The sequence below is a fragment of the Misgurnus anguillicaudatus genome, chromosome 3 (assembly GCF_027580225.2).
Source record: "Misgurnus anguillicaudatus chromosome 3, ASM2758022v2, whole genome shotgun sequence".
Lineage (NCBI taxonomy): Eukaryota > Metazoa > Chordata > Actinopteri > Cypriniformes > Cobitidae > Misgurnus > Misgurnus anguillicaudatus.
Window position 1 is genome coordinate 22263897 of NC_073339.2, and position 13683 is coordinate 22277579.

Here is a 13683-nt window from a genome sequence, read left to right on the forward strand (position 1 = left end):
GGTCATATCATATCATATCATATATCATATCATTTAATTTATTTGAGCATCTAATTACATAAAATCAACACACTGTAAAAAAAATAAATTTTAAAAAATTGTGGAAACTGAAAGTTAAGTATTGACTCAACATATTGCTTTCAAATAATTCTCCCCAAACAAAAATATGCATTGTGGTAATTAAAACTTAAAGGAACAGTATGTAAGAAATTTATATCAATTAATTATAAAATGGCCCTGATATGTCACTAGATATTAAGAAATCATTTTCATTTCAAATACTTATATCACTGACAACAGTGGTCTGGCCAGGATATTGTCATTTAAAAATTGGAGTTGCAGCCCTCAACTGATGTTTATGTTGTCATTTTGTGCATTGGCCACCCGTTGTGTGATTGCAGTACCAGTTTTAGCCACAAGTTTTGTGATTGCAATACCAGTTTTGGCCACAATCCTACATACTGTTCCTTTAAGGTATTGGGGTAAAACAAAAATGTATATTCACAGAACATATTAAACTCTGCTCAGCCAATTTATCATGTCAAATGAAAAATCTGAGTTGAGTAGTATGAGCCAGAAAAGCATATGGGAATGCACACCTGAAAATAATTAATTGGCTTCAGTGTGGGTGCGCAGGAGTTGATGATCGACATTTTCTACAATAAAGTTATGGTAAGTACTTAAATGAACTGAGTGAATATCGGAATAATTACAGCATACAAACAAAAAGCATATATGTTTTCTCCTCAGTGTAACGCACCGAGCTAATGCTTCATTTAGTGAGGAAATGGCAAGGTGCTTTTAGGTGCTTTTTTATTTAAGAGCGCTGCGCCGCGCCCACACACGTCACGTGCACACATAGACATGAAAGGCTGCTTGCAACCCGCACCTTTCTAGAGAGAAATTGTCGTGTTTTTTAAATAAATGAATATATTACAAGTGTAGGGGCATCGGTATTTGGCCTGGACGTCACGAAACGGGCGCGTTGTATACATGTATTCGACTGCATGCAGCACTGCGCAGACCAATGAACCTATGACATCACAGTTCCGCGAGAGCCATTCAAAAGCTTATATCTCGCGTTACATTGATCTCTTGTGCCAATCGATCTGCGCCGCGCATGCTGCCGTCGTCATCTTGCATAAGGAAATCTATGAGGGGTAGATATGAAAAGGACGCTCTCTCTCGGCTGGTGTTGTAAAGCTGCCGTTTATACTCAACGGCACGAGTCTCAAATAAGTGCACGAACACCGCCCAAAATGGACGAGATGTTTAAATAATCAGCGCGTTCACTGTACTGTAAGTAATCGAATATAAAACCAACACGAAGTAGCGCTAAACATTAGTACAGGTTTGCTAGAACAATTCGCCCCTAGAAAATTAACCATAGTTTTACTATTGTGTTTGTGTTGGATAACCATATAACCAGACATTTACCATAGTAAAGGATATTTTCAGTGAAACTATAGTAATGAAAAATTTCCAATACCAAAATAACTGTACTTCTATTTTAAAAGAGTTTTATTTTTCATAATGTTGAACAGCAATATAGCAGCCATTTTTCAGAATGTTCAGAAGTGTAAACTTTGAGGATATTCTATATTGATCTGGTTTAATTAATTACATTGGCTTCATTTGGTACATGTACACTCAGTGTTACTTTTTTTACTTCTGACAGAGTACCAAGGCTTTGGAGATTTACACATGTGACATGAAAATGGGAATTCGTGAAACACTGCAGTTGCTGATCCATGTCAAGATTCATTTCCAGTGAGCAGGTTGTGCTGGAAAATTTGTGAGACTTTATGCCTTTAATTTGTAGAATGTTTTAGGAGTTTAATGTTTAAACTGTTATGAGGCATTGTTTAAATGTTTAAAGTGTTTAAAGTAGTTTCATAAGCTCTTACTTCGTGTGAGAATGTTAAATCCAAGTGAAATTGTGATAAACACTGGGTGAGGAACCCTCCCCACTTTTGTATTGGTGTTTTTGGAGATATTTGTAAAATATCTTTTCTAAACTTTTTTTTATTAAAAATAATTATTTTCTTATGTCTACTGTGCAATTGTGTGCAGACCATTTCTGTATGTTTACAATTTTAAGGTATTACAAATAAATAAAAATGAATAAAATGTTACAAAATAGTTTGAGTGTTTCTTTTTCTATTAGGACAACGGGAAATAAACAATTCAGCATGGTTCCTTACCAATATAATTTTACCAATATACATTTTCAGATTGGGTAAATTAAAAAAAGAATGCTATCACAATTTAAAAAAGTTAATTGGGCAAAAAACATGGTTTCTTATTTTCAATTGGCTCAACCTTTTATTTCCCATTGAGCTCATGTTTAAAGATCGTTGCCACAATTGATAAAATTCAATTCACAGAAAATCTATTGGCCCAAGTGAAAAATGTCAATGTTACCAGTCACTAGAAAATTTAGAGTTAGGGAGGCATAATTTTTTTACAGTGCATTATAACAAATTTCATTACAATACAAGTAAGGAAAAAAAAGAAAGACAAAAATGGGAGAGAAAAAAAATAGAAATGATGCTCAAAAGGGGTAGAAGCTTAAGCTTATTAACACCTACCCCCTTTTACACCATTAAGCCGCAATTGCATTTATTAACCAATAAAACAGTCGTCACATGTTTATGCTATCCTGTTCCAGTGACTGTACAATCAACAATATTTGCTCACAACCCTTCTATTAAGACACGAAAGAAAAAATAAAAAAAAACTCTTCAATGAGTACAAGAAACATAGAGGAGAAAAAAAACATTACCTGTAACAAATAGTCACCAATCTTTTAATTTAATCTTTTGTTCCTTATTGTTAAATATTCAAGGTCTTTTTAACCACAATTATTCTGAACTATATACATTAATTATATTATCTTTATTAATGTACATTCTCTTTTTTAGTTTACCAGTCTCAAAATACAACATAAATAAATATCTCTATAATGTATTCCACTTCCACCTATAGGGCCATTCTTCCGTCCTATACTTAGACAATATTATTTGTTTATACTTTGCTTTGAATTGATGAATGGATGGGCACTGCTTAAGTTGGGCACTCAGGGTATTCCAGAGTCTGGCACCACACACAGACACACACACACACATACTTTTCCTTGTCGTTCTAAAGTAGGTACTTTAAAATGGGCATAACCTCTCAGATTGTAACAGCTATGTCTTTCTGTGAATAATTTTTGAATATTCGCTGGTAAAAGAACCCGATTTGCTTTATATCCTAATTGAACAATGTAAAAATCAATTAAGTCAATAAATTTGAGCATGTTACTTTGTAAAAACAAAATATTTGTATGTTCTTTATAACCTGCCTTATGAATAACTCTGACTGCACGTTTCTGGAGTATTACCAGGGAATGTAGGGAACTCTTATAATTATTTCCCCAAACCTCAATTCCATAAGTTAAGTAAGACAAAATAAGACTGGAATACAATATATACAGCGCCTTATAATTTAGATTGTACTCAACTTTATTTATAATTGCAATATTTTTTGATATTTTCCTTTGTATGTGTCCAATGTGTGATTTCCAGCTCAATTTACTATCTATTGTGATTCCCAAAAAATGTATTTCTGTTACTTTTTCTATTATAATACCAGTTATACTTATCAGCAATTCAGGATTTTCCTTGTATTGGCCAAACATAATCATCTTTGTTTTATCTAAATTGAGTGACAATTTATTCCAATCCAGCCATGTTTTAAGCTTAGCTAAATCCTGATTTACATCCTTTATTAGTCTATTATAATTATCATTAGAATAGAATAAGTTGGTATCATCAGCAAATAGCACCATTTTTTATAGATCTGATACTTTAAATATGTCATTAATTAATATATATATTAAATAGCAAGGGAGCCAGTATAGACCCTTGAGGCAGCCCACAAACAATGCTCATACATTCTGATCCATCGTCCCCCATTTTATCAAATTGTTGCCTCTCATCTAAATAACTTTTAATCCAGTTCCCAGCTATTCCCCGAATGCCATATTTTTCTGCTTTTTGAACAAGAATAGAATGACTGATGGTATCGAATGCTTTCCTTAGGTCTATAAAGATTCCAACAGCATATTTTTTATTATCTACAGCACTGGTGATTTTTTCCACAGCATCAATAATAGCCATAGTTGTCGATCTTTTGGATCTAAATCCGTATTGCCCTTCATTAATTAACTCATGTTTCTCAATAAATGTATCCAGTCTGTTGTAGAACATTTTCTCCAATATTTTTGAAAATTGTGGCAGCAGAGAGACAGGCCTATAATTTGTGAATATATGTTTACTTCCATCTTTAAGTAGTGGTAACACTTTTGCTATTTTCATTTTTTCTGGAAAAATTCCAGTTTGGAATGAGATTACATATGTGTGTTAAGGGTTTTACAATATTATTGATTATTACTTTTATTAATCTCATATTTATGTCCAAATTGCACCAGTTGTAGGCAAAATATTACTTAAATTGGTACACAAAGTCCACACTACAGGCAGTGTTCACTTTCTACATGAACTAGTTCGGTTCACAGTTCAAAATTTTGAACTAGTTCATATTTCAAAATTTTGAACTAGTTCACAGTTCCAAAAATTAACTAATTTATATTTTTTTTTCCAATATTGTTTTTTAAAAATTATTTCCATTATAGCACATATAGAAGTTTTAACACTGAAGCTAAATGCGTCAGATTTCATCTTCATATCCAACTTTAAAACCTTATCCAACCAGGGTTTACATTAGCATTGACTGTCTTTTAATTTTTATATTTGCTTCCACATACCTTGAAAGGCTAGCCAGGTGGTTCAAGGGGGTTGCACACTGGACGAGAACCGCTGCGAGGCGTAGCGTGTATGACAACTCGCAGGTATTGCACACCACACGTGCACGTTAAATAGCGTGAGCTTAGTCAGAGTCTATTTCAAGATCCAGAATATGTGTTAGCAGCCTATGTTAATCGTTAAAGCGAGACCATGTAATATTTCAACCTCCATAATAAATTTTCAAGACCCTTGTGATAGTAACATCGACTTTAAATAGGTTGAATGACATGTCTACCATAGCCTGACGGGGTCGTACTTTAAAACTTAGGGTTTCTGGTAGTAACCAGAGCACAAAAAAAAACTACAAAATTCGACTGCTTTATGGCATACGTCACTTGCTCCACAAATTTTTTTATTTACGTGAATTTTGCTGGAGGCTACTGAAGGAGTGTAGAGAGCAACTTCTATTATGTGACTCTGTGGCACCGTGTTAGTGTCACGTACCTATGACACGGGCGACCCGGGTTCGGTTCCCCTTTATATAAACTCACAATCTTGATTCATACATAAACGCGATCTTCTTTATAAATGACGGCAATTATCTTGCATATAGTTCCCTGTATTCAGATGCTGTGTTCACGTATTTGCCTTTCTTTTACTGTCTATGTATTTACATTACAATCCAGGATGCTATAGCAGTCAAACTTGCTCAAACTCACACAGTGTAAAACCAAACCCTATTCATTAACCAATCCCTATTCATTCACCAATCAGATCCGAGCGTTTCTCTCTTCCTCATTTGCTGCGTTCCGCTGTCACTCCCGTGACGTATAACAAAGCGGCAGACCTAAACACATCGGTTTACTTGGATTTGGAGCTACAATTTTCACACAAAAGAGAGGAAAAAACGAGCGCCATTGTGGAAAATCCTGGTGGCGAGGGATAGAGAGACGATGCAATAATATTTGTTTCGAAAAAGGCAAGGAAATACTTCTGGTCGTTTCTCAATTGGAAGGCTCCAGCCTCCGGAGGTCAAATATGCAGGCTGCATACGTCATCAAGAATGGTTAAGGAAAACTGAGCATTACATTCGCAAGTCATAAGCATACTGCAACAATTTACGATTAAATAAGTATAATAGTCAACTTTATAATTGTTAATATTCTGAATATATATGGCTTCTGCCACGAGTTCCTCATCAGAAAGTTGTAACATGACATTGTAAACATGTTTCTCCCTGATGCCTCAAAATGTTGATTGTTTACCGTTTTAAAGGTTTAGTTTTTAGTTTAGTTTTATGGTTGGCCAGTTCTTTTCCTTTGAGACAGTGCTGCGGCGCTTGTGGCCTCTAGGGGCGCTAGGCGTGAAAAAGACATGTCTTTAATATTATTCAAAACTACCATACAAGTCCTAGCTACAAAAAAATAAATCAACTAAGGAGCCACTGGCATTAAGATAAACTTAAATTTTTACATTTCTTAATTTATACATATGCCTTGTTTCCCTAGGAATTTACCTATATTTTTAATATATAGTGCATAAAAGTGTTTGTTTTAGTTTAGTAAAAGTGAGGTAACCATGATTTTAGTTTATTACCTATAGTTTGCATATAAATGCCATGGTTTAACTATAGTTATTGAGGCCATAGTAAATTTTGGTTAATATGGTTTTAATACAAATACATGGTTACTATATTTATCTGAGATATAATATCTGAGATGTAAACTCTGTGAAATGGCAGCGCTTTACATGCAATCATGTAAGTTTCAAAACATCATTTTGCACTTACTGAGAGATGATCCTCTGTCTCTGTCGTTCTCTCTATCACGCTGGCACAGTTGGAGTTGCTTGTTTATAAGATGATGTGTCATCAGCGCAGGCACTTGACAAAAATTATCATTGTTTGACAAAGTCTGATTTTCTGTTTTGCAATAGTTTTCTGGCGGAGATAGGTGATCTTCGCTTGCATTGTCCATATCTTGGCGCTCTATCTCGGTGAAACTTTTACGTGCAGCGTCCCATTTTATTACGTCAACAAAACAAATAATGTGATAAGCAACTGCTGAGTGCAGAACATGCACATTAAAAGTTATAGCATGTATATTTTTCAATTATAATGTAATTATAACAGTGGTGGCCTCTGCAAAAATATAATTCGCACATTAATATATTTGGTCGCAAATGCGCAGTCTGGACCCTGGTAACTGGTGCACAGTTTTGTTTAAATTACGCTATTTTACATTTAAATAACTTTTAAACAGTTATCATTAACAAATGCTTGTACACATTTTGCAACACAGTTTGGGGGTGACATTATTGGTGAACTCCAAAATACAAGAAAACATTTTCCTCTCAAATTGACACAACTTGTGCTCAACCATCCTGGAACATTACCAGACAGCATCAATTTTTGCCATCAAACACACACAGACAATGAATCCAGGCAATGATCCGCATGTTTACAACACGTTCTTCAGTCACACGTGAGTATTTAAATACATGCTTGTTTGAAACATGAGTCATACTGTCCAACCTTGAACCTTAATACGAGTTCCAGACAGTCAAGCAAAAGCAGTGTTTGGTTTCTATTAACACCTGACACAATTTGGCACTTCATTTTTTGTTTTGCTTTCTGCAAGGTTCTACAGAGCATAGGAGGATATGTTTTAGATTGAGCTATAACCTAAAGTTTAGACTGCTGTGCTCTGGAATTCACATTCAGTATGTGCGGTCTGGAAGACAAAGCAAAGTCTAGTGGAACAAAGGTTGGAATTAAACCCTCTGCTCTCCTTGTCCATTGTAAAACTTCTCACTTTTACCATGTCTGCATGCTCTGCTATGACCTACACTTTGCAAAGAAAGCAGTAAGCTTGAAGTGTTGTGGTAGATCTTTGATGAAACCTCTTTGTCAGAACATTATATTAGGAAAAAACAAGAAAGTGAAACAGATATCTACTGTAGTATATGAGAAGGGACGGGCCTGCCGTTTGACCTTGATTCAAATAATCTTGGGGATGATTTAGGCAGCTGTGCAGTCCTCCCCTCACAGAACCACCCATCCTCAATCATTTTATTCTTTATGAAGCCAAGCCCTTTGCAAGGTCATCTAGAGAGCTTACATTCTCTAAAACTACATAAAACTTAAGAATAAAGCCTAACAGCCCTAGGTGACTTTCTGTGAAACTGTACACAATACTTGCTGCTGGTATTGTGTTTAAGTTTTGCAAAACTAAATGGTACAACAATTTCACAGAAAATCTGTGTCATTAATTAGTCAATAATAAACAAAACCTATGAATGCACATAATGATTTCACTAAAATAATCAACAGTACAAAAAATAAAAATAACCAAATATGAGCTCAATGATATCAATGTACGTATATTTATGAAGCATCAATTTCACAGTGACACTAATAGATACATTTCACTTTAAAGGTGCAATGTGGGATATTTAGAAGGATCTCTTGACAGAAATGCATTATAGTACACACAACTATATTACGTACATTATAAGACCTTAAAAAATGAACTGTATTGTTTTATTATCTTAGAATAAGCAGTTGTCTTCATACACCACAGGTCTCTTTAATGCTTTTACATTCACTCACAGATTTGCTTTATGTGATTATGTGTAATTTGGAAATGAGGTTGGAAATTGCGTTTAAATGACTGCTTGCTTTTTAGTTTCACTTTCCATTTGCAATAGGGATGTCCCGATCTGATATTCTGGATCGGTATCGGGCCGATCCGGGCTTTTTGGCTGGATCGGACATCGGATCGAGGACCGACAACATGACCGATCCAATTTCGATATGTCCGTTAGTCGTGGTTGTTACTAACAAGCTATTAAAAGGACAATGTATTATAAAAGCACCATAAATGCTTCATGCACTATATTCAAAGTCTTTTAATACACTCAATAGCTTCATGTGAAGGAACAAAGATATTTTAGTTCACAGAAACACTAAGTATAACTTACTCGCAAACCGAGTTAATCCACTGGTGAAGTGGACAGATGAAACGCGCCATTCACACACGCACACAAAAGATAACTGTAGGCTATTTTAAAGAAATTATTTTATAAAGTCTCAGTAAGCCATTGGATGGATGCAATTCACTTTGTGCTGAGCACACGATGCATCTATTCTCTTTGTGTTTTAACAGTTATGAACTTTCCATTGCAGTGCGAGGATTCCCATGAGAGGATGCTTCAAGGGCATCAATTCTGCACCCGGAATGTGCATAAAAAGTCTGGTCAAATGCATATTAAATTCCCAAAATAACCATCTGCACACTAAAGTTTTTTACCATTACAGTTTTACACAATTAAAGATGCAGTGTGTAAATTTTTGGCATCTAGCGGTGAGGTTGCGAATTGCAACCAATGGCTCAGTCCACTGCTCTTCCCTCGCTTTTGAAACGCATAGAGAAGCTACAGTAGCCACCACAAAAAAAGTGTCATTGACGTAGACAACTTAGTAAAAAAAGTTTGTCCATTAAGGGCTTCTGTAGAAACATGGCGGCATAAAATGGCGACTTCCATGTTAGGGGACCCTCGGTGTGTGTAGATAAAAACGTCTCATTCTAAGGTTATAAAAACATAACGGTTCATTATAAAAAGGTCTTTATACACCCTTGATAATATAGTTTTGTATATATTTTTGCATTTCTGACAAGAGATCCTTCAAAAAATTACACACTGCACTTTTAAGAAAAAAACATTTAGCATACTTAATTGATCAAACCTATTATATGTTCTCCTAAACACTGTTATGATTAATAATTACTAATATTTCCTGTAACTTGTAAATCATTTTAAATGATTGATTTTAACATTTAAAATGATACTAGATGTAGCAGAAAGCACTATACACATTTAATTTCAATAGTATCAGGGCAAATATCGGTATCGGCTGATATACGGAATTCTGATATCGGAATCGGAAATAAAAAAGTTTGATCGGGACATCCCTAATTTGCACTCCCTCAAACTGTACAGTAAGCGGTAGGGGTGTAAATCGGAGCCTTCATGACGATTCAATCCGATTCCGATTTCTTAAGTCAACGATTCGATTCTTTTCGATACTTCAGAATTCCCCGTGATCCGATTCGATCCGATTCAATACTAGATATTTTTTAGGGCTGTCAAAAGATTAAAATATTTAATCTAGATTAATTGCATGATTTCACGAGTTTACCTAAATTTAACACTTTTCAAGTTTTTTATGCTCTAATCAACATGGATTTGGACAAATATATATTCTATATGCAAATGTATGTTTACAACAGCCTGTTTACATTTTCAACAGAACCATCAGTCATAGTTTTATATATGATTTTCCCTTTAGAAGACCTTGTTCTTTTTCCATTTCTGTTTGCTGCTGCATCATTTGTGAAGTGTGCTGGCAAATTGAGTTGGGATGAGCAAATTTTCTAAAATTAGTTATTTATATTTTAACATTAAGAAACTTCAAAACAATGCATGATTTGTTGGAATCTGACAAAACATGACAGAACTACACCTGTTTACGCAAGGCAAAAACAATATCACTATGTGTTAAATTTATGTTTTTTGTATTGTTTAATTTTGACATTGAGACAGACCGCTTTAAGATACTGTAGGCTAATGCAGGGTTTAATATAGCCTAATGTTACAGAACAGATACTTTTCCTCAACAGTTAACCAAACATTCACTTCAGATATAACAGATTATAGGTCATACCCGCGTGAAATCTTGTCAAAACAGATATTTTTAAAACTGTAATTTTAAATGTCTATATCAGGTTTATGCACTCGCGCGTTTGTGTGCATGCGCGTCAGAAAGATCGCTTTTGAGTCTTGTCACACTTAATAACTCTTAACATCTATCAGGTCCAGAACTTTATCTCTCTTAATAATTATTTTAACATCAAGCAGTCTATTTTCTGTCATTTCTGCATGCTTTAAAAACGAAACCAAAAGTGAATGAAGACGCTTCTTTGCTTTAGATTATGGATTTGGGACGGTACACCTATCAGGAAACGTGCAGATAAAGATCATTTAAGATGTTTAATATACATTTAGAGCATTGGATTCGCCAGACGAGAGTTTAATGTTCTTATTTTTATGAAAACCTTTAACTCATCTAGACAGCGCGGGTCACTTGCTGTGTCTCAATTCATTTGTACATTTAATTAATTCAGTATGCTAAATATTTTTTCCTTAATTGCGTAAAACTGGCATAGTAAAAAAGCTCCAGCGTGCAGATGATCACCCTGGAAATCATGCGCCCGACCGGACCTTCCACGCACATTCCGGGTGCAGAATTGATGCGCCTAAGTCATATACACGCTACGTTTATGGGCTTTCTGGGTGCAGAATTGATGCACCTGAATCACCCTCCCATGGGAATCCTCGCTCCGCAATGGATAGTTTATAACTGTTAAAACACAAAGATAATAGATGCATCATGTGCTCAGCACAAAGTGAATTGCATCCATCCAACGGCTTACTGAGACTTTATAAAATCAGATCTTTAAAATAGCCTGCAGTTATCTTGTATGTCCATGTGTGAATGACACGATTCATCCATCCGCTTCACCACTAGATTAACTAAGTTTGCGAGTAAGTTACTGAGTTTCTGTGAACTTAAATATCTTTAAATGTGTGTTTGTTAAAAGACTTGGAATATAGTGCATAAACCGTTTATGGTGCTTTTATAATACTTTGTCCTTTTAATAGCTTGTCAGTAACAACCACGGCCAACACACAGTACCGGAACTGGATCAGGACATCCCTACAAATGGAAAAAGTCAAATTTTTCAGGCTATGACCTTTTAAAGTGTACAGAGAGGACAGAGAAGCTTTTTGGAAATTTTAGAATTCCACCACATTCCACTGGATCAGGACTATAACATCACACAACATACATATACGGTCTATAAAAAACACCAGCACAATGCCAGCAACAGAAGAAAAACAGAGACATAGCAGAGATGTGGTCATGGTGAACAACATCTGTGTAACACAAGGAATATCCTATGCAGCCGTACAAGCCAGCTGTATAAATAGCTAACAGTTCAGAAAATAACAATGGTTGCAACAGTCAGAAGGCACGGCAGCTCAGAATAACCGACCAAACATAAACAGAACAGACTACAAGGCTTTGCAATACTTCTGAATGCTTGCCATCTCTTATTTTGGAGAGTGGTCAGGACTTTTATAACCGGTGCATATACTAGTAGAAAAGGACACAAATTAAAAACTAGAAATGAAGCTACACAATTACATTCTCTCACCTCAAGTCTGAAATCCCGGTGTCTTCTAATCTCTATTGAGAAATTTTACCCACCGATCCAAAAACAAACTCTTCAGCTGTAAAATGTACTCCTGCCAAAACAGTACACAATCCCACTTCCAGCTGTGTGCATCAGCAACACCAAAAACTCTGTAAACTGTCTCTCTCTAGAGACTGGGTTTAACTAGGAGACCTGTCGTCCATGATCTATAAGAAACCTTCTGTCTGGTGCTTGGATCTTGTGCTGAACTGTTGATCCAGGCGTCTCTCTCTTATTCCACATTGCTCTCCAAATGACTGCCAATGTGACAGATATGCTGGACACGAAGAACAGCATGTTTTCAAGCCAAGGTCATTCCATATCAATCATTCGGGCAGAGAGAGATCAATACCCCTTAACAGTTATCCCAGGGGAATGGCCTGGTTTCATTTCCTCTATATAGTTGGTTCAGGTTCTTTATCTCTCCCTTAGCAAGAGAAATGTGAGCTAAGAGCCAGTACAGATGCAGCGACTGGCAGAAAGAAAAAAACTGCACTGAAATGAGCTTCAAAGTGGACTGAGTGAAGCATTAACCAAGAAGTCAAACAGTGTGGAACAGAGGGGGGGGGGGGACAAAAATTTGTGAGAGTAGGAACGAAGAAGGGCTTAATTATTTACAGTTTACCATCACACTCGGCTATGGGCCAACAGATGAGCAACCGGTCTCAAATGGGCAAAAACACACAGATACAAAATGGAAGTTTCCACTTCACTGGCAATTTTCATCTTCCTGGTGGGGAAAGCTGCTTCCTTAGATCTCCAAACTAGTTTTTCTTGGACATTAGTTTACCAAGTAGTTGTTTAGTGCATGTTTGCAAAAGAAACACCTGCTCTAGTACGTAATATTAATATGTATCACAGATTGTTGCCTAAAAAGTAGTTAATGCCGGTTTTCAAGGGAACATTGAACGCAATCCTATTGCTAGTGCTACTGTTCAACAGTTAAAGAATATTTCAAAGCAACAAAAATTACCATCAGGAATAGATTCTGCACAGGGATACATGACAGTAGCATGAGAGTATGCAGTATTAGTATGCAAACTGCTGATCGATCAGTATCAAGGACCAAAACTATCTATTTTAAAATCGATTTAATAAAGAAATGCATTCAACAGCATTATGTCTACATTTCCCGTCACTGCTATCAATTACTGAAATTCAGATATGGTGATCTTTGTATAGGGTTAACTGCAAAAAACTTTAAACAAACAAAAACTTTTCAGCAATTAAAGGGATAGTTCGGCCAAAAACGATACCAAACCCATGATTCACTCACCCCCAAGCCGTCCGAGCCGCACACGTCCATCGCCCCTCAGACAAACACACCCTCGGACACTCCAGAAAATATCCTAGATATTTCTGTTCATCAAATGCTATGCTACGGGGTCCAGCAACAGTCCACGACCCTCAAGTCCAAAAAAGCGCGTCCATCCTTTACAAATTAAATCCAAACGGCTCCAGGATGATAAACAAAGGTCTTCTGTGGGTGGTCCGTGCGGTGTTTTTGTAGAGGTATCCATATTTAAAATGTTATTAACTTTATAAACTAGCTTCCGGTAGCGCCGCCATTTTGG

The 13683-nt window shown here is 35.9% G+C and overlaps 1 protein-coding gene across 16 annotated transcripts in view; it reads right to left on the reverse strand.

Annotated features, from left to right (window-relative positions):
• gab1 (GRB2-associated binding protein 1) overlaps positions 1–13683 on the reverse strand; it is a 112228-nt gene that overhangs the window by 70309 nt on the left and 28236 nt on the right. Inside the window, exon 1 of one of the 16 annotated variants that reach the window (XM_055205148.2) lies at positions 12071–12586. The exons of the other annotated variants lie outside the window; for them this stretch is intronic. The gene's annotated coding sequence lies outside the window, so the exon portion shown is untranslated. Of the gene's footprint in view, positions 1–12070; positions 12587–13683 lie in introns of those variants that run through there. 16 annotated transcript variants of the gene reach the window in all.